The sequence below is a fragment of the Pteropus medius genome, unplaced genomic scaffold, assembly GCF_902729225.1.
Source record: "Pteropus medius unplaced genomic scaffold, Ma_sr-lr_union100, whole genome shotgun sequence".
Lineage (NCBI taxonomy): Eukaryota > Metazoa > Chordata > Mammalia > Chiroptera > Pteropodidae > Pteropus > Pteropus medius.
The window spans coordinates 21,634,722-21,657,267 of NW_024354500.1; the positions used below are offsets into that span (position 1 = coordinate 21,634,722).

At 34.7% G+C, this 22,546-nt stretch overlaps 1 pseudogene; it reads right to left on the reverse strand.

Annotated features, from left to right (window-relative positions):
• Positions 1 to 1,862: 1,862 nt before the first annotated feature.
• Positions 1,863 to 3,710, reverse strand: LOC120595051 (tigger transposable element-derived protein 1-like; annotated as a pseudogene).
• Between the last annotated feature and the right edge of the window lie 18,836 nt (positions 3,711 to 22,546).

The window sequence follows — 22,546 nt, forward strand, 5'->3', positions numbered from 1 at the left end:
CCAGAAGATGATAGTTAATCTGATGAGAGTTGACACCTGTGCTCTTATATTTTTTTCCTTGACACTTTGTCTATGATTCTTGTTAACTACTCAGCATGTCAGATTGGTACATTACAATAGAGACAGCTAGAATTTACCTAGGGAGACCCAGAAGATGAGTAACCTACTCTGGATATATTCCTAAGGAATTTTATTATAAGGTATTCCTAATATTATTCCAGTATTAGATGGACTGAAAGAAGCAAAGGCCTTTTTGAATAAATAGCTGACATTGTCATACCTGGCTGTCTCATAGTAAAGAAAGGAGGTTAATTTTAATTTTCACACATTTTTGTGGGGATAATCAAGGCCAGATAACTTCTAGATACCTTGTCGCATCTGTCGGGAGGGAAAGGGCATAGAGTTTGATCTGAAACTTGGTATTCAAACTAAGAGAATGATACCCAGTCAGGAACCCCTTCTATCCCCTCTTTCCATATTATTATTCAATTACCCTTGAAAACACACTGCTTTGTAATAACAACAATAACAACAACAATAAAAATAATAACTATTATTTACTGAGTATTTGAAAACCTTATCTTAACCCTACTGATTAAATGAAGTTAATCACTGTGGACTGTTTCATTTTCCGGGTTTTTGTTTGTTTGTTTGTTTGTTTTTTGCTTTTGTTTGGTATTGGCATATATCTATAAAATATATTCATATAAACATCATGTATTTTAAAGATGTACAGTAGTTGTGCTACACTGATGCACAAGTTAGATAATTTGGTCCTTTATGCTCCAGTGCAGGCCAGGACAGTGTTACTAAGATATGTTTGAAACTAGTGTCTCTTATTATTAGTTTTATGATCTTGTGCTCAACACTTTACCTGTCTGAGCCTAAGTTTCTTAATTTACAGAATAAAGATAATAATCGTGCTGACTTTATTAGTAAATGCATGACAAGGAATAATATACAACAGCAGTCAGCTGTTAAAATTCTTCTTCTTAAAAGTTTAGCAAGGTTTTTTTTAAGTTTCCAGAGGTCAGGTACCACATTTATAGAGAAATATCTTGGTAAAATTCCCAATATTGCATAATGTGCCTAAAGGCTTCTGATAAATGCTGTTCGATTGAATGATTATGAATAATCACATGAGAAGGATTCAGAATTTAGGAGCTTCCTGGTGTCACACATAAATGAGTCAGTACAATGTAAAATGGTAATAAATTCAAAGATTCCATGGCATAATTTAGTAGCCTTTCAATGATCTAACTATTCTTTAATAATGTCGTTGTCTTGCCTTAACCAAATTTACTACTGACATTAAGTGGGGAAATTAAGTTCTTGTGATTATCAACATCCTATTGCTTAGTATCAGAGGTCAGCTCTGTGTTTAGTAGGAATGGATTTCTCATAATAGACATGATAGCTTAGAATAGGAAGAAACTCACTTTTAGGAGAACAGCATTGACCATGGAATATATGTTAGCAGTTATTCACAGATATTTTATTCCTATGTTTTCTTTTCAAAATAGGCTCTCTGCAAATATGTACACAATCTTGCACTTCTTAAATAAGAAAAAAACAAGACCCAAGTCATTGGGATGGCATGAAAGGGGATGTCATGATAATATACAGCCATACCTCAGAGATATTGAGAGCTTGGATACAGGCCATTGCAATAAAGTTAATATTACAATAAAATGAGTCACACAAAATTTTTTATTTCCTAGTGTATATAAAAGTTATGTTTACATTATATTGTGGTCTACTAAGTATGTGATAGCATTATGCCTATAAAAACAATGTACATACCTTAATTAAAAATACTTTATTGCTAAAAATTGCTAGCTAACATCTGAGTCTTCAGCAAGTCAATCTTTTTTCCTGTAGAAGGTTTTGTGCCGATATTGATGGCTGCTAACTGTTAAGGTGACAGTTGCTGAAGGCTGGAATGGCTGTGGCAACTTAAAATAAGACAGACAGCAATGAAGTTTGCTACATCAATTGACTCTTCCTGTCACAAATGATTTCTCTGTATCACACACTGCAGTTTAATAGCATTTTACCCACAGTAGAACTTCTTTCAAAACTTGAGTCAATTCTCTCAAACCCTGCCGCTGCTTCATCAATTAAGTTTATGTAATATTCTAAGTCCTTTGTTGTCATTTCAACAATCTTCATAACATCTTTACCAGAAGCCGATTTCATCTCAAGAAACTAGTTTCTTTGCTCATCCATAACAAGCAACTTCTCACTCATTCAAGTTTTATCATGAGATGACAGCAATTCAGTCATATCTTCAGACTTCATGTCCAATTCTAGTTCTCCTGCAATTTCACCACATCTGCAGTTACTTCCTCCACTGAAGTCTTGAACCCCTCAAAGTCATTCATGAGGGTTGGAATCAACTTCTTCTAACTCCTGTGAATGTGGATATTTTGACCTTTTTCTCTGAATCAAAGATATTCTTAATGGCATCTAGATTGGTGTTCCCTTTCCCTAAGGTTTTCAATTTACTTTGCCCAGATCCATTAGAGGAATCACTATCTGTGGTAGCTATAGTCTCATGAAAAATATATCTTTAATAATAATAGTTAGAAAGTATTTTTTGATTCATGGGCTGCAGAACGAATGTTATGTTAGCAAGAATGGAAAAAAAAACATCAATCTCATTGGACATCTCTATCAGAGGTCTTGGGTGACCAGATGGATTGTCAGTGAGCAGTAATATTTTAAAAGGAATCTTTTTTTTTTTTTTCTGAGCAGTAGGTCTCAACAGTGAGCTTAAAATATTCACTAAACCATATAATAAACAGATGTGCTGCCATCCATGCTTTGTTGTCTCATTTATAGGACACAGGCAGAATATATTTAGCATCATTTTAAAGGGTCCTAGAATTTCAGAATGGTAAACGAGCAATGGTTTCCCCTTGAAGTCACCAGCTGCTTTTGTTCTTAAAGAGTTGGTCTGTTTTTTGAAGTTTGAAGCCAGGCATTGACTTTTCTCTCTAGCTATGAAAGTCTTAGATGTCATCTTCTTCCAGTATAAGGCTCTTGTGTCTACATTGAAAATCTGATGTTTAGTGTAGCCACCTTCATTCATTATCTTAGTTAGCGCTTCTGAATAACTTGCTGCAGCTTCTACATCAGCACTTGCTGCTTCACCTTGTGCTTCTAATGTTATGGAAATGGCTTTTTTCCTTAAACTTAATGAACCAACCTCTGCTAGCTTCAAACCTTTCTTCTGCAGCTTCCTTGCTTCTTTCAGTCTTCTAGAATTGGAGAGAATTAGGGCCTTGCTTGAAATTAGGCTTTGGTTTAAGGGAATGTTGTGGCTGGTTTGATCTTCTATCCAGACCATTAAACCTTTCTTCATATCAGCAATAATGATGTTTTACTTTCTTATTATTCATGTGTTCACTGGAATAGCACCTATAATTTCCTTCAAGAACTTTTCTTTGCATTCACAACTTAGCTAGTTGTTTGGCACAAGAGGCCTAGCTTTTGGCCTATCTTGGCTTTTGACATGCCTTCCTCACTAAGCTTAATCACTTTTAGCTTTTGATTTAAGGTGAGAGATGTGTGACTCTTTCACTTGAACACTTAGAGGCCGTTGTACACTTACAAATTGGCCTAATATCAATATTGTGTCTCAGGGAATAGGGAGGCCTTAGGAGAGGGAGAAAGATGGAGGAATGGCCAGTGGGTAGAGCAGTCATTTATCGATTACCTTTGCAATCTTATATGGGTACAGTTGGTGGAACCTCAAAAGAATTAAAATAGTCACATTAGAGATAATTGATCACAGATCACTATAGCAAATATAATAATTATGAAAAAGTTTGAAATATGGCAAGATTTACCAAAATATGACAGACACAAAGTAAGCAAGCTGTTGGAAAAAATGGTGCCGATAGACTTCATGCAGAGTTGCCATAATCTTCAATTTGTAAAAAAAAAAAAAAATCTGTGAAGTGTAATACAGTGAGGCACAATAAAATGAGGTATGCCTATGTTCAGCTTTAGCTCTAAAGAGATAGGATACCTCCATGCTTTACTTTTGAGCATATTTTAATTACTCTCTTCAAAATAAACATTGTGGTTCTATTTAAATCCAGGCATCAAATTCTCTTTAGATTTTTTGACCATCTGTTTACTCAAAAATGCTGGTCTTACAATTAGATAATCTAAAATTTACGTAGGAAGTCTTGCATTTTCTTGTGACTTCTTCAGCTATGTAACTGGATAAAATGGGGATAATCCTTTGTGTTTATTTAGTTTTAAGGCTTTCTGTTACTCCAACTTTTCTAAAATCTTGTGCTTCATATAAAGTGTAACTTTTAACTTTAAAATGAATTTAAAATCACTTTGGTTTAGATAATTTCATAGTATATCCTTGACGTTATTGTGAAGAATGGCATATTATGGCTTGAAAACATATACAAATGTGTATGTGTATATATATATATATATATATATGTGTGTGTCTATAATTATATACATTTATATATTTCTTGTAAAATTTCATATACATTAAATATCATTAGTATTCATATTTATGTAACACATCCATATAAAAAGCAAGAAATGTATTTAATGGCAAATATTATGTAGAAATATTAACCTCATGGAATAGGAGAACAGATTTATTTTAGATGAAAATTATTTATCTAAATTAGCACTAATTTATTTTAGATAAAAATTATATGTTATGGGAATGCTAGTCTTCTCTGTTTTACACAGGGAGGAACAGAAGAACCAGACTCTAATTGTTAATATCTACTGTCTTCCCAAGGTTCACTTTAACTCCTGAGTATCCTGGAAAGAGATAAGGAAGAGTGAATGAAATATCAAGATTTGTAGTTCTTTTTCTTCCTAATTAATTTTTCTTTGAATTTATTTTTGGAAAGTGGTCTAGGGTATATTTGAAACTTTGCATTGCTGATAGCTGAATACATTGTTGGGCCCTCTCTTGTCCCCTCTTAAGGGTGTCAGAATAATTTTCTTTGATTTCTGTGATTCTTAATTTTTATCTACATCTCCTATTGTTTTCCATTCTTTTCCTCTCACATAGATTTTCTTTTTGTTGTTCTGCCACCATCATGCTTTAAAAAAATTTTCAAGTCAGTTTTATTATTATAGAGTGTAGCAGAGCCTGCTAAGTACCTACTCAAATGCCATTTCTTCCTACTTCTTTAAAAGGAAACCTGGAATTTATTCCAGGCAGCAATGTATTTCTAGTAAAGTCTCCAATTCTCAACTTTCAGATAGTGGTGGCAATGAGATGTTGGTTAGGGTTTCCAGGAAGGCTCCTCAAAGGGGTCTGACTCAGTAGGAGGTGTGTTCTTTGGCTACCTTTTGCTGTCCTTCTTCCACCAAGAATGCAGATAGAATGGACTGTAAGGTGACCCTGAGGAAGGAATCCATGTTCTACTGGTGGAGCAAAAAAGTATGAGGAGCCTAGGTCATTGATAACTCTGAATTGTCATACCAGTTCCATATGCCCTTTCCCCAGACCTCTGTTAAGTGAAAAAAAAATAAACCTTTGTCTTGCTTAGGTCATATGTTTGGGTTTTCTATGATATACAGCCATGTCAAACCTTGTAGACACAAAGATACAGGATTTTTTTGGCTGCATGTCTTAGAAAATTCAGATGTATTTCATATTTACAGTGAATAGAATACACACACACACACATACAGTATATGTGTATATATACATATGTGTACATATATTCATTGTAAACATTTTTAAAAATAGGAGAGTATTAAAAATTCTTTCATTCTCATTTTTTATGAATAGTTTTTTTTTTTGCAAAATCGAAATCATCTTTTATCTTCTTTTATACCCTGCCTTTTTTCCCACTTACAATTATACCATGAGCATTTTACCATATCATTAAATATTCTTCCAGAATCTAATTTTAATAATCACATAGTTGTCCATCTTTTGGATCCACTGATTTACCTAATCTTCACTTGTTAGATATTTAAATTGTCTCCCAATTTTTGCTAGACTAAGTTTTTCATCAATTTGCTGTACACCTATGATTATTCTTTAGAATAAATTTATGGAAATGGCATCGTTAATCATAGTTTAAAATAGCACAAATATTTCTGAAATTCTTCATAAATTTTGTCAAATGGTCTTCCCAAAAGGTCATTCTCTTCATCATTAATATAAAATATTGTCATTTAAAGTACTTGATAGATAAAAAGTGATCTCTCTTTTTAAAAGTGTGTTTATTTGATTACTAATCAAATCAAATCTTTTAAAATATATTTATAGGAAATTATCATTTTTTTCTTGCCAGTTTATATAAGTACATTGTGGATTCAGGATATTGACATTTTGGTTTGAATTTACATTATATTGCCCAACACAATGCTGGCACCTAGTAGGTGCTCAATAAATGTTCCTTGATTGTTGGCATTTTTCTTTTAATATTTAGTGATAGGAACATAGACAAGGGATACATTTTGATTTGTAGCAGAAAATAAAAAAGAGAGGTGTTCTGTTTTAGAAAAGTTGTTTTTGGGTGTTGGCAGGACATCTAGTTGGAGTTGTCTACTCTAGCAATCTTCACAGAGGGGTGAGGGCACTTACCATGGTATATGATTAAAATATTAGAACTTCTATTTGTATTTTTTTTAATGAATTAAGCTGTACTAAGTGTCACTAATGAATGGGCACTGGCTGCCTCATGTGGTCCTTGTGTTTTGTAGCAGGGTGTACTACGTATAGAAAGTGAGGTTTCCTGCATGAAGAGCTTATTTATGTCTGCCCTGATGATGGGCTAATAAGGGTCTTGCCACACCATAACATTATTGGATAAATAGATTTACAAAATTTGTTGAGTTTTAATTAAATGTACCCCAGGAAACAGGAAAGAGGCTTAAAATAGTAATTTGAAAACTGTAGTTTAAAAATGATATCAATATTATAAGCACATGTGCACCACAAGAAAGTGTTAGAGCTGGCACTTCTAGTAGGAGCTCTTTGTCGGCCACATTCCATGGTTAAAAGCAATGATCATCTGTTCAGATCTGACGGGGCTCACCAAATGTATTCACAATTATCCACATGTAAGTGTTATGTTAACAGTAAGTGAGAAAATAACTGCCTTTTGTACTATAGAAAGAATATATTAAAAATGGACATTTGAAAATCTTTTCATCATTTTTGTAATAAGTGTGGCATTAATAGTCACATTTATATATATATATTCACACATACATACACACCCACAGCCACCACACACACCCACATTGAAGAAACTTGGAAACAGAATTTTCTAAACCATTTAAAATATTTTATATTTTATTGGCTATTTGAACCTATCTGTTAAAAATATAAACAAACAACACTACTTCATGAGTTTTCAAGGACAGTGGATTGAAATAAGAAAAGTAAATTTTTTTCTATTTACTAATTGAATATTTGCTTTTAAAATTGCCATGGCCAAATGAAAGATGCCTCAAACAGATTTCAAAATCAACTGAACTTAGAAACTCACCTTAAATCTTAATAATTAATGTATAACAAAATATTCAACCAAGATTTTCAAAGATAAGGCAGAGAATTCAATCATAATTTTAGTCAATATGTTTTGGCAATGTTGACGAATAAGACTTAAAAGCACTGAAAATGTTATATTGAACATATTATTTAATCTCATTTAAAAATTATTCTATCTTTGGATAAGTGTTATAATGTATGTAGTTTATTAGTATAAAATTAAAAAAATAAATATACATATGTTGGTACTGCATGATCAAAAATTTTGTACTTATAGGGGAACATTATAGAAAAAGCATGGGGATTATTGAATAAGTAGAATGTTGGAAATTAGAATGAGAGATTGCCCTTTCGAAGATAATTGGGTGATTTAAGTCATCCAATGATTACATGTTGAATGAGAAAAGGACTAATCAGAGAGCTCCTCCATCTCATGACTATTTAGAGTTGGATTTCTGATAGAAAACTGTGAGACACATAACCCACAGAATTTATATTAGAACTAGAGTTAAAATGAAAAGGGCTTTGTGTCAATTCTGCTTCTGTCTTTCTCTTGTTGTATAATTTAGGCAATCTATTTCTCAGGACTTAGACTTCAAATACATAAAATACAAATAATATCTAATTCTTAGGATTATTCTGAGCATTTCTGAGATAACCTGTGTATGATAGTTAGCTTCCTACCTGGCACACAGTAGGTGCTCAACAAACGACAGTTTTTCTTATGGCATTCTTTATGAGTAAGTTTTCAGTAGCCCATTTATTAAATGTGATGTCATTGAGAAGCAGAACATCCTCTTAATTAGGTGAGACTAAATTTCAATTGAGAATCGGTGTCGCTACCATTTCTTTTGTTTTATTTTCGTGACTACAATGATGAGTGTTGGTATTTACTCCAATTTTGTGCATTGTTTTGGATAGGCATATTTCCACTTGGATAGAATAAAAAAATTAAATTACCTATAATATGCTACAAAAGCATTAATATTTAATTTTATCTCTGATCACTATCCATCTTGTATTTTAAATCTTTTTATTAGACATCACAACTCTTTGATTTTCCTCTTTGCTGTTTATTAAATTATATTGCTTTATAAAAATATCCCCATGCACTTTTATCCTGCCCTCCTCACTCCCCACCCATCCCCATTGTGCTGAAGACGCTACTTTTAGACCATCTGTTTCTTTAGACAGAACACCGCTGCCAAACAATTCTGCCTCCCTACCAGGAAATCTTGAAAACTTCTTTTGTAACCTTCCCAGTTTATCTGCAGGTGCTGAGAAATTCATATTTTATTGACCCCAAGGGTCCAAATGCTATTCAGAAAACCCAGCTTTCCAACAAGCTTTGTGTTTAATTATTGCTGTCAGTCACCTGTCAGCAGAAAAGGTGTGCCCATCTTTGGCTTTTCATCTGTAAACCTGAGTCTGGATGAAAACAATCAAGAGGATGAGGGCCAGGATAATGGCAGGTTTATCTGAGTCTCCACTTAGAGATCGTTGGATGTCCCCTTCCCATTAAAATCTTTCCCATCTCCAGGAAGTCCTTGTGACTCTTACAGTCTCCTGTGATTCTCATCTCTGCCTGCCTCCCCTGAATCCCTGGGGCCCTGCCTGAGGACCAGCTCTCAAACCTCATAACATAGGTGGGAGGGAGGTAGAAACTGTTTGCAGCAGGCAGGTCTCTTTTCTTTCATTATTATTATTACGATTATTATTGTTATTGTTAAGATATAACTGACGTATAACACTATGTAAGTTTAAGTTGTACAATGTGTTGATTTGATACAAACTGCAATATGATTGCTGCCATAGCATTGGCTAAAACCTCCATCATGTTCCATAATTATCTTTTTTACCGTATATGTGGTGAGAACATTTAAGATCCAGTTTCTTAGCAACTTCGAAGTAGGTAATTCAGTATTGTTAACTATAATCACAATGCAATACATTCAATCTCTAGAACTTATTCATCTGCTAACTGCAAGTTTGAGCCTCCTGATCAACATTTCTCCAGTTCCCTCACCCCCAGCTCCTATAACCACCATTCTGTTCTCTGTTTCTATAAATACTGTATATTGGTTACATGTAGAATCTAAAAAAAAACAGCTTTCTTTTCTAGGGTAGAAGAAGATTTTTTAATTCCTTTAAAATATTTGAATAGCATAGCCTTTGATTATTTTTTTATTTGTCAATCAACTACTAGAGTTACATATTTAATTTATTTCTATTGCCTTTTCTCCAAGATCTTAGGGCTTGTTCTGTAGGACTGACTCAAGGAAAAATGAGAGAGAGATGCTTACATCGTTACACCCCAAGTCAGTGGTTCCTAAACTTGCTGTACCTGAAAATCATTTGGGAGAATTTTTCTTAAATTATATGTTCTAGATTCTAAATTTAAGTTTCCAAAGCTTGCTGAATGTGAATGTGTGGGGTGGGGCTTGAAAATCCCACCTAACGTTTTACCTCTGAGTGACATTCAGTTTCTGAACTGTGTCCAAGAACCATACTTTTCTTCCTGATTTCACTCCACAGCCTCCTCTCTGGGGCTTCTCTGTAAGTGGCCTCCAAACCTCTCCTCCTTCATTGCACATGATTACACTAGCAAGAACAAGGAGATTAAAATTGAGATATAATTGTAAGGTCAAATACAAATTAAGTGGTCTAATTCTCACTGTGGAAAATAAAGAGACTTCCCCCTCCCTTTTCTTAGAGTATTTACTTTAGAAATCTTGTTAAGTTCTTTCTCCTTTCTTTAAAATATTATAAATCCTTTTGAAAGCTAGACAGGTCTTTTTTGGTCAGCTTTATGACCTAGGAATGTCTTTTTTAAGGACCTGAAATCATCTCATTGAAATGGAAACATCAAGGGAGAGAGCACCTCAGTTTCCCAGTTTCTGTGGGTGGGTGGGAGCTTAACTTTGGTGGGTGCCTCGCTCCAAGTTGCGAAACTACCTCCTGTTATAAAAAGATGAAGAATTTGGTTTCTTCTTGATAAAGCCAATTAGCTGACACAGATTGTCACCCTGATCTCCAGACAAAGTTAAGATGAATACTATGTGACGAATGGTGCTGTCGAGTCCTCTTACTTGAGAACTGGTTTTTGTTTATCTTGACAACATATATGGAATGGGTTGTATCCGTTCGAGTATATAAAAGGGTGACATTTCTTTCTGTCTTTGCATTCTCTTAGCAGATTGTCTGTGTCATCCATCACATTCTGGTTTAATGCTTATTCAATAATAAAAGTGTTCTCTTTCCCTACTACCTTTGTGGAGAGGATTGATTTCTGGAATGGGAGAAGATTTTGATTTTAGTTATATTTCCCCAACATAATCAGTTAAGGGAGGGCTCACGAAGAGGGAAGAAAGTTTACAGTGAATAAGATAAATTTAACTGATTGGGGAAGCCCCAAAAGCAAATAAGGAGGAGAATAGGGAGTGGGGGTGGAGGCTGAACTGTAATAGCATTATCTAGGAGTAAACAGGGCAGAAATGTGGGGGTGATGTAAGAAACTTAAGAAGAGCTTTTATCATAAAATAAAAGGCAGTGACTTTTGTTCCTAATATTCATAGCTGCCTTGGGTTCGAGGTCTGAAGAAGGAAGCATGTGCAGGCTGTGGCTTTTCTAACAGCAGGCAGAGGTGGACTGAAGGCGCGAAGCAGGGTGAAGGAATAAGATTTCTTTTTCAAACCAAGGCTGATGGAAACAATGCAAACAGTCGAAACATAATAGCACATTCTCTTTAAGAAAAAGAAAATTTCTGATAAGAACTCTCAAAAAGTAACAACTGACAGAGAAATCAAAAAGACTTGAACAAAACGTTCAGTAAAACTGGGAGAATAAGCCTTCCGGGATATGGGCAGGAACAATTTAACTGAAATAAACAAAAGACTTGAGAGCCACTCTGTTCCCATGCCATCTGACAAGTTTCTGCTTCTTCTGTAATCTCAGTCCCCTCTGCAGATAGGCAACTATCTGCCTCCCCAGGGGAAGTTAGCCATAGAGCTACCTCATATGGTAAGTGTAAAGAATTAGGAGCAAGAAAGCTTTCATGCGCTCAAAAAGTCAGTGCTGTATGGCTCTCGTTCAATTTTCCCTTCAGTTCCTGGCACTTATCTGTAGTAGGCTTTTCTCTGACAACTGGGATCGATTCATTTCTAAGAATGTTCTAAGAGCTCTGCTGTCAGCTAATGTGAACAGACAGGCTCTGCATCACCATTTAAGAACTGTAGGCTTGGTTTATATAAATGGCCCTACACCTTGTAAATAAATAAGATTTAGTATACCTTATACAGTTCCACAGGGAACAAACTGCCTGGATGTTGGTTCAGGAAACTTTTGAGCTTGGACATTTGAGTGCTTGACAAGCCAGTACATTTCTGTTTGCTTAATGAACTGGGACAAATATAAACAATATCTGATTAGCTTTTTGCTCCTTAGTTTAAATATATCTGTCTAATGTGCTTTCACTTAGGCAGAAGGTATGGCTGTGTAGCTTCCAGGACCTCAAAGCATCTCACAAATAATAAAAAACTTGAATGTGAAATTAGACCTACATTATTTTAGTGAGAACATGTACTGAGCAGCACATAACTCTTTACCTAAATGTCCACCGTATACAGTTTCAAATGACCTATTCCGGTACAGATCGTCCTCTGGCTGGTTTACACATTATGATTGAGATATTGGCAGGCATTCTGAATATAACAAATGAGAACTTGTGAGTTCATGAGTGAGTATGGCTCAATTTAGCCCAAATTTATTAAAATAAATTCACCAAATATTTTGTGGTTATCTATAGTATGGGGACCCTAGAAATAAAGATAAAACAAAATAAATGGTCCTAATCTATTAAAAGTCTACATTTTCATTGAATATAAAGGACCAAAACACGTGACTTGAAGAATGTAATACAGTATAAAATCTCAGTGGTCCAGATATATTGCACTTAATTTTAAATGAGAAAAAGAATAAAAATGCTTCAGGATGTAGATAAAACTTCAACTGCTTTGAAACATTCATAAAATGTGGTCAAATGGAGGAGGAGATAATAGGCAGTCCAGCATGAGTTAGCAGCATGAGCAAAAGAATGGAGGTAAGTGGATAAGAAATCAATTCATCTAGTTATAAAGGTATTGGCTTGTCTGCAAGAGAAATTTCCTATTGGAAAGTGTATCACTTAGGATGAATAACAAGTGACAGAAAAACCCTAATAGAGGATCTTTTTAAGCATAAAATTATATCTCTCATGCATGTAAAAACCCAGAGGTGTGTGATCTGCAGAAGATAGAAACATTTGGATGTCAAGGACCCAGCATCTTTCCATCATATTGATCTGCCATATGTTAACTCCAAATCCAAAATCATTTTATCATGCCCATTGGCTTCTGTAGTTATTTTGGCATCATTCTAGCCAGAAAGAAGGATCAAAAGGAAGAGACAAGCGTACTTCCTTCCTTTAAAGGTACTTCCTGGAAGTTGTATACGCAGGTCCACTTGATTCTCATGAATTTCATCACCCACAACAAGATTCAAGGGGAGCTGAGAAATGTAGTCTTCATTTTAAGTTGTCATGTTTTTAGCTAAAAAAAAACACAAACAAAACAATTAGATGTTTATTATTGTAAAAGGTATAGAATAGATATAGGTAACAATGAGCTGTCAGTGCCACAGAAAGTATTAAGGAATAAGGTAGAATACTTTGAGCAAGTCTAGATCACGGCTCTGTGATAAATGACTAGATAGTAAATATTTTAGGCCTTGCGATCCATGCAGTCTCTGTTGTAACTACTCAGCTCTACCATAGACAATAGTATAAAGGCAGCCACAGACAATAAGTAAGAAAATGATGTGGCTATGCTCCAATAAAACCTATTTTACAAAAGTGCGTAGAAGGCAAAATTTGGTGGTGGACTACAGTTTTCTGATCCCTGGTCTAGATTATAAACTTGATCAGTAAGAGTCCTTGTAAATTTTGTGCAAAGGATAATGTGAAGAGAGAGCATGCCGTGGTAGAAGGATCCCTGAGCTGTTTGGGAAATCTGGGGTCCCGTCTCAGCCCATCACAAATTAGATTTGAAATTTGAGGAAGCTGTTTTGTCTCACAGAGTAACAGTTTTCTTACTTTGCTAATGATTGGATTAAAAAGAAACTCTCTAAAGCTACTTTCAACTTGTTTTTTTTTTTAAATTTTTATAAGAGTTTATTTGAGCCAAACTGATGACAGATGCCGAGAAACAAGATCTCAAATGGTTCCTAAAGTTAGTTTCATTTCTAAAAGACTGTAGAGATACTGGAATTAAGATGCCTAATTGGAAAACTATTGTAGGGATTCTGGTGTGAAATGGTGATACTGGGGCAATAGCAGGAAAAATGGAAAGAAAACTTCAAAGACATTTTAAAAGAAAAATAAACAGGAAAAATATGGTCATTAACTAGATAAGGGAGTTAAGGAAAGTTACAAAATGCCTGCTAGGCTTTGAGCAGAGGGCTAAGAGAATGTAAGTCCCATTTTAAAGACAGAAATAGAGGAAAGTTCCACCTCCAGTAAAAATCCCAGAGAGAATGCTTCTTCCCCAACCCAGATTTTTCCTTCTTTGTTAGGGGCCAGCAAACTTTTTAAAAAAGGACCAAATGGCAAATAATTTAGGCTTTATGTGTCATAAAATCTCTGTCACAACTACTCAACCCTGCCTGTATAACCTGACAGCAGCTGTAGACAACACATAGACAAACGGGCATGACCATGTTCCAATAAGACTTTATTTTTGGACACTGAAATTTAAACTTCACATAATGTTCATATGTCACAAAATATTCTTTTGGTTTTTTTTTTCAAGCATTAAAAAATGTAGAAGCTATTTTTAGCTTGCAGTCTGTACAAAAACATGTGATCGGCCAAATTTGGCCCCATGGGCCAATGCCTACTCCTGTTCCATATGCAAACAATTCTCTAGCAATAAGATTTCTGACCTCTTTCGATATTCTCACTTTTGGAGACAGCAGAGAGAAACTGGGCTTGTGTAGCTCTAGCCCTTCTGTTCCCTTTGCTTTTAAGAGCTGGGAGCACACTATTCTGCTCCCCCACAGAGAATCTCTGTCAAATTAGGGATGTAATACAATATGTATTAAAGAAAACTCTGGTCCAACACAGGGTACATCTGTTGATTTCTGAGATTTTGTATTGAGAAATTCACTTATCTACAGATATAAACTACGTCTTCCAATCCAGATTTATCCGAGTGATATTTTGACCTGCAACATACTGATCTTATTGAGTTCAGAATTAGAACAGTAAGAAAAGAGCTATTTATCAGGCTCCCTCAAAGATCTTAGAAATTGGTATCTGTTCCCAGAGACCAAAAAATCACTGTTTCAGAGACTTAATTACAGACACAAGTGACTGGAAAAGTGCCTAGAACATATTGGTTAATGGGTAAATGAATGAATGTATAAATACTAAAGCATGGGAAGGGCTAACTTGATACTAGGAGTAAGATTTGAAATGGGGATGGGGGGTGTTTGAGAAAAAAAAGTTAACTTCCTTTTAATAAAAAGTATGCTGTTGCACATCTCAGAAGCGGAGAGAAAAGCCATGAAAGAAGATTTATTTGGATTCCTAATAAATGCATATTAATACAACAAGCAAATTTATAGCAATGACTTGGAACTGCCATCCAGACTTAAAACCAGTACTAAAGAATTTTACATTTTAGCTTTGTAAGCAATCTGAGCTTTCTTTAAATTTACTCCTTCTTTAGGTTTTTCCTCTCTTCTAGGTAAGTTGCTATAGAAAACACACTGGGCCTGTATCTCACCATGTGGCATGTGGCATCTGTGCATAATTTTGTGTTTCTTGGTACACACTACATGCCTGTCCAAGTTCAACCTTTCCTTCAACAAGTAGCCCAAGTTCCACCTCTTTTAAGATGTCTTCTCTGACTACCCCAACTCTCATTCATTTTCCACTTCTCTAAACTCTTATAGCATGAAAAATCTATTCCTTTTGTTGCATAAGATAGATGTTGTTAACATTCAAGACCTAGTCCCAGATCTTGACAAAACTATAGAAAAGTTATTTTCTAGGTCTGCAAACTCACTTTGTTGCATAGTACTTATTAAAATTATTCAATATATATTAGATAATGATAATTGGCACACAGGGAACAGTTATTCTTTGAGCAATTGGGCCTAATTAAGACAGATTGTGGGCTATGTTCTTTTTCCAGGGTTTTAATGTAACTCTATCTCTTTTCCCCCCATTTAAGAAAGCTTAGCCAATGCCTGAAATGTCTGAGGTTTGAGAGAATGAGGGGTTGGGACAGCAGCTAAACAGGGAAGAAGTTCACTGAAAATCGGTCATAGCTGCCTACAGCCTAAACCAGATGTGCCACTGTTGGCCATCCAAGTCACACACACACGTACATGCACATATATCTATATAGGTATATACACACAACCAGAGAGGTACATAGACAGACAGACAGACAGACCTAGATATGTAGATGGATTGAATTTGGTCCCTTCCATTTCTATCATCCTGAACGTCCACCATCTCTCACCAGGATACAGCATCTCCGTCTCATTGCTCTCTCAGTTTCCATTCTTGTACCCTTACTATAAGTTTGTACTATAGCAACAAGAATGGTCTTTTAAAAATGTAAATCAGAATATTGATTCATAATACATAGTGGATTAACCTTGAAAACATTATGTTGAGGGAAAGAAGTCAGACCTAAAAGGACAAATACTATAAGATTCCTGGCCGCTCACTCTCTGGCTTCTTCACTCACCACCCCTCTGCCTTTGCGTGGTGGGGCTCTGTCCTACATTGCCTCTGTGTTGTTTTTTGAATAGATTCACAGTGTTCCTGAGGGCTATTTCCCCTGCTATGCCCTCATCTGGAATGCTTTGCTGCCCAGAATTTTCTATAATTCCTTATTTCTTTCAGATCTCTACTCAGTTTTTACCTTCACTGAGACCTTTTGTCCTCATCTCATTTCCAATACATGTTCAACACTCCCCCACAAGTTTACAGTTGTCTGTTCCGCTGCCAAGCTTTACTTTTCTTCATAAAAAAACTGCTAACTGACATCATATTATCATGCTTTTTGTTTATTGTCTGTCTCTTCCTGTACTACAAACTCTCTGGGGTTAGGAGCCTTGTGTGGCTTGCTCACTGCTATATCCCCAGTGCCCAGAATACTGCTCAAATGGGTGAATGAATAAAATTAAAATATGCCCTTATATTTATATATTACTTTAATTTAAAAAATACTGTAATATATGTCCTCAAAATAATCCAGAAATATATCCCAAAATTAATCCTAGGGGTCATCAGGGATATATTATATACCTTAAATAGAATCACTAATAATAAATACTTAATGTCTATTATGTTCTAATGTATGGTTATAATTATTATTACTGCTCAGCTTTATTGTGTGTTTACAGTGTTCTAGGCACTGAGGTAAGAGTTTCATATGTATTATCTTATTCATTCTTAATAATGAATGTATAATTTACATAAAATAGTCTCATTTTATACATGAGAAAATTAAGATTTAAAGCAATAACTTGCCCAGTGTTAGTCACCTAGTGGCACTGATCTGAACCCAAATGGCTACCCACTATGCTATCTACAAAACAGATGATGGAAATCAGTGGTTCTCAAACATGACTCTGAAGCAGAATTACTTGAAGAGTTTAAAAATGATCTTCATGTCTCACACTCAGACCTATGTGTTAAATTAATATTTCAAACTAATAACTAAAGAATTCTCTGACCTTATTTTTTTTCTTATTTCCTCACCTATTGAGTGAAATTTGCACTAGTTAAGATCCCATAGATCCTAGAACAAAGTCATTTAAAGCCCTAAATAGGTTTTTTAAATTCAAAGCAGAACAGTAATCAGAAAAACAAACCTTTCTAATGTTTTTGATTTCCAAAACTAAACCAAACCAACCCCAAACCTTTGATTGGCAATATCAGGATACATATCTGTGAAAAAGGGTTATCAAATTTGATGATAAGCAATGGACTGTAAAAAGAATAGGCAAGGAGTCTGTTTCTCCTAGCTGGGCAACAAGTGAAAACTCTTCACGATTGACCACAAAGGGACTCTGTCCCACATACTTGCTCTCACCTCACCCATATCGTGGACTTGTCTCCTGTACTTGGGAAGATAAACTGTTGCAGAGATGGAGAAGCAGCAATGGTGATCACTCCAAGTGTGACTATGCCCCCTGAAGTCGTTGATGAATACACCTAGTTGGGCAAAGGGAAGTAGTTATGAAACTCAGGTAGCTTCTATCTCTGTCCTGTCAATTAAAAAAAATATATATGGAGTGCTTTATTCTGCTCTTATCTTGGAACTCTAAATTCCAAGTTGATCTCTCTCTCTCTCTCTTCCCCCTCTCTCCCCTCTTCCTCTTCCCTCTCCCTCCTTTTCCCTCTTCCCCTCTCTCCCTTCTCTCCCCATCACTTTTTATCTTCTCTTTCTCCCTCCCCACTACCACCACCTCTTGTGTGTGTATGTGTGTGTATGTATGTGTGTAATACCTTGGAATCATTGTATACTTTGATGAAAACACTTTAAAAATGGAAATAAAAGACATAATTTAGTATGTAAGACTTCTCAATCTGAGCATATTTTGATTCACAATTTTAATTTTATGTGGTGGGCAGACTTCTAGACAGAATTCATGCTTTTGTGTAATCCCCTCCTCTTGAGTCTGGGCTGGACCAAGTAATTTGCTTCTAAAAAAGAAAGTGCATCAAAACTGATGAAATGTCACTTCTATTATTAAGTTACAGAAGACTCTGACTTCCATCCTGCTGGGATGCTTTCACTTGTTAGAAGATTCTCTCTTGCATTCTTGGTTTTCTCACTTTGATGAAACAAGCTATCATGTAGAAGAGGTTCATGTGTCAAGAAATCAAGAGTAGCCTCTTGCCAATAGCCAGCAAGGAAGACCCTCACTCCAACAACCCACAAGGAATTAATTTCTGCCATCAACCACATAAATGAGCTTGGAAATAGATTCTTCCCGAGATGACCATTGTGAAGCCTAGCCAACACCTTGATTACAGCCAGTAAGAAACCCTGAAGCAGGAGACGCAGCTAAACTACATCTGGTTTCTGGACCTACAGAAATGATGAAATAATAAATTTTATTGTTTTAAGACACTAAACTTGGGGATAATTAGTTATATGGCAATAGATGAGTAATACACTGTGATAACAAAAGAAAATCTTAATTCTGACATTAACAATTCTACTTTGGAAAATACAGTACCCACCACAAATCAGGTGATTGATAAGCAACTAGATATTTATTTTCCTTTGCTCGATCTTCATTTCTTTCTTGAAAAGGGTTCATCAATGCAAAACTAGTCTTGGACTGAAAAAACAAAATATAGTGGGTTTAAAAGTTCTAGTTTTCAGTATAAATTATTTCAAACTTTATGCACTGAGACCCATACTCAGGGTTTGTCAGATGCCAAGTTTTAGTTAATGTTTTCAATAGCATTTTCATTTTGCTTTGCACTGAACAATTCAAATTTGTGTTTGACCTTAATAATAATTCTGTCAGTAGGTCTACATTATAAATAAATGCCAGTTGAGCAGAAAATAATAAATGTAAGAACAACAATGTAGGTTGTTTGACGCCTAGGTCACTTAAGCTAGTAATCTGTCTGTGGATACCTATACATGTGTATGAGTGTGTAGTCCCCATAGCAACAGGAATCTATATTTTGCAAAGATTTCGTTGTAATTCTCTTTGGAAATTTCCCGCCAGTGCCATGTTGGAGAAAAGACAACAAAATGGAATCCCCTCATCTTGTTAGAGAATTATAGTCTGGTTATATTAAAATGACGATAGTCTAAAACGCCAATTACTCATTCTTTCTCACAATTCTTTGTTCTCACAAATCAAATTTGGGTTTGCCAATTAAGTTAGACTTAGCTTCCTTTGGTGTGATGAAAAAAAGCTTCTATTGCGACAAACTACACATGAAGTGAAAATCCGCAAAAAATAAAACCAGAAGAAATTAGTTTTTCACCAATAGTAGGCAGTAGCTTGCAGTGGTCTTTGCCTCGTGTAGATTTTTAATAAATATGAACCCTTCATTGTTGGAAACATTCGTCTTGTGCTATTTGTACCAGATTCATATTGTTTAACAGTCTTACTCTATGAAACTAGATGTTTCCTGGGAGATAACTGTTATGAGTGAGTTATTAAGATAACCTCACAGGAAAAATAAAAAAGAATGATTGTTCTCAATGATGACACTTTGTTTAATGGGGTGATATTTTTTCCTCACAGAACCTATTGCTTTCTGGCTAAAAGTAGTGAATGAACACAGGCAGAGCTGTAGCCTGATATCAGCTATTTTCAGGGTGTGAGGGGTGGGAAATAATCCCCCCAACATCAAATGTAACTCATAGTGAAAATAAAGCTGCTGCATTGGAATGGCTTACTATTTTTTGTTTTTGTTTTTACAGAAATAATATGTACAGTAAAATATAAATCAGTACAGAGACTGGACTAAGTTTCCAAAATTTGGTACAAAAAAATATACGTTAAGGGGATTAATATGCCCTTTTATTACTTATTATTAAGTAGGATTTTTTCCTTCAGCTCTCACAAGAAACATTAATATTCATCTTTATAGTTATGTAATTTATTGAGTTTATTAACAACTGCTCATTTGGGGAAATTTGGAGGATATAAAATGTACACATGAAAACAAAAATGACCCACATTCCTACTGGTTAGTGAGAAAATAACTACTGTGTCATTTTCTGGTATAAATGTGCGTGCATGCATGTGTGTGTGTGTCCAGCTGTGCCACTTATTGTTTAATCTTAAGCAAATTACTGAGTTTTTCTGTGCTTTGGCTTCTCCATCTGTAAAATAATAATAATAATAATAATAATAATAATAATAATAATAATAGCATTTTCAAAGGATTGTTATGAAGATTAAATAAATTTATACACATATGTGCTTGGCACATAAGTAAAAACTATTATGCTTATGTATATACAGTTTAAGTCAAATTGGGAGTATAGTATACATATGATTTTTAATACTTTATCAAACATCAGGAACATTTCTAGTTCATGAAATTGTTTTTATCATATAATTTTAAATGGATGGGTTATATGTTATCATATGACTGTTTCAAAATTTATTTAACAAATTCCTTCTTATTGAATGTTATTTTTGTCATAAATAATGCCACAATCAATGTCCTTTTATCTTCATCTTTACCACAGATCTAACTCTTTCTTTAAAAAAAATAGAGGAGGAATCCTTGGATCAAATGGCATTTAAGTTTCAAAGACATTTTGTACTTTAATAACTTATAGCTCCCATGGGAAATCTGTGAGACTTCCTTTTCCATGAACCTAAACAATCTATTTTAAAAAATCCTCTTGCCCTCCTTACTCCTTAAAAAAAAAAAGAAAAACAACACCAAATTAAAAAACCTGTAAAATTTTTACATGAGTAAAAACAATATTTTAATTTTCATTTTTTATTACAAGTGAAACTGATTTTCATGTGTTTATTGATCATTTCTATTCATTTTTTTTTTTTTTCCTGTCTGGATGGTCGTGTCGAAACCTTTATTTAGTTGCCTTTAGATATAAATTTACAGAGACTGATAAGAAAAGAAAGGAAGAGGAAGTATTCTCTTTTTATATCTTTGATTAAAGATACATAGTCAGTGCCACAGCAACCTGCTACTCTATTAAAACACAGTTAAATTAAGTTTCAGATGTTCTCAGCTTAACTAAAAGGTGAGGAGGGTGATTAAATCAGTTAATATCTCAACTGATCTGGTTTAAAAAACAAAACGTAAGTGAGATTTTACTTGACTTGCTTCCACATGAGGGCTCTCAATGCTGATAAACTTCATTTCTGGGAGAAAGGTTTTTTTTTTTTATAGACGATGCTAACATGAATATTTCCTTAATAATCAGTGAATTCCATTCTTATGATTAAATACCTTGGTCTTTAAGCATGTTCTGTTACATGTAAAATATAATGTAGAGTAAAATGTCACAAATGATGTGATTAACTACATAGAAAATCCTAGAGAATCTACAAACTATTAGGACTAAGAAATGAGATCAACAGTTTGCTGAATACAAAAATCATTACATAAAAATCAATACCATTTCTATATACCATTGAAGCCAATCAGAATATGTAATTTTAAAAGCTTATTTAAAGTAGAAAAAAAAAAAAATCTGTATGGTAATGTTAAAAGATAAATTGAGGCACACTAAAACTTTCAAAAGTTTATTTGCGCATGCTTCAATTTGAATTGGGTATCACCAAACCAAAAGTGGTCAGGAGCACTCCACTGACAGGCGTTATGGAGAGGAGTTTTTATAGAGAAGGTGTAGAAGCAAAGCAAGGAAATTATTTGATTGGCTGTAGCTTAAACATGTGCCTTATTTGCGAAAGCCTAATTGGCTGTTTGTTATGCTTGTTCTTAAGTTACATTTTCTTGAATTCAAGTGTGTTGGTTCTAGTTTAGGTTCTGGTTGCTTAAGAAGGCTAGGGAGGCATTAGGGCCACTTCAGTCTAATTGCCTCCTGTTCAATTACTCTAACAGTATCTAGGGATAAATATAACAATTATTTGGGTCCATTTTGAAGAAAGTCTTAAACTTTTACTGAAGATAAGGTAAATATAGAGAAATATCATGTGTGTGGACTCACTTGTAACTGTTTCTATTTTGCCCAAAGTAATCAATAAACAATACTATTCTGCTAACTCCCCAAAATACTTTTGTTGGAACTAGATTAGTTTACCTTAAATTCTAATGGAGGTGCAAAGGGCAAAAAATAGCCAGGACAATTTTATTTTTTGTGTGTGGCCTCTTCTAACCTTCCCATCTTTGGCACACTGCAGGGGTACGTGGTAATCGTTGGTTGAGGTGAGTATTTTATGATACCGATAACCATCATCATGAGGATCTCTTAATAGCCCTGGGTGGTTTAGGACACCACC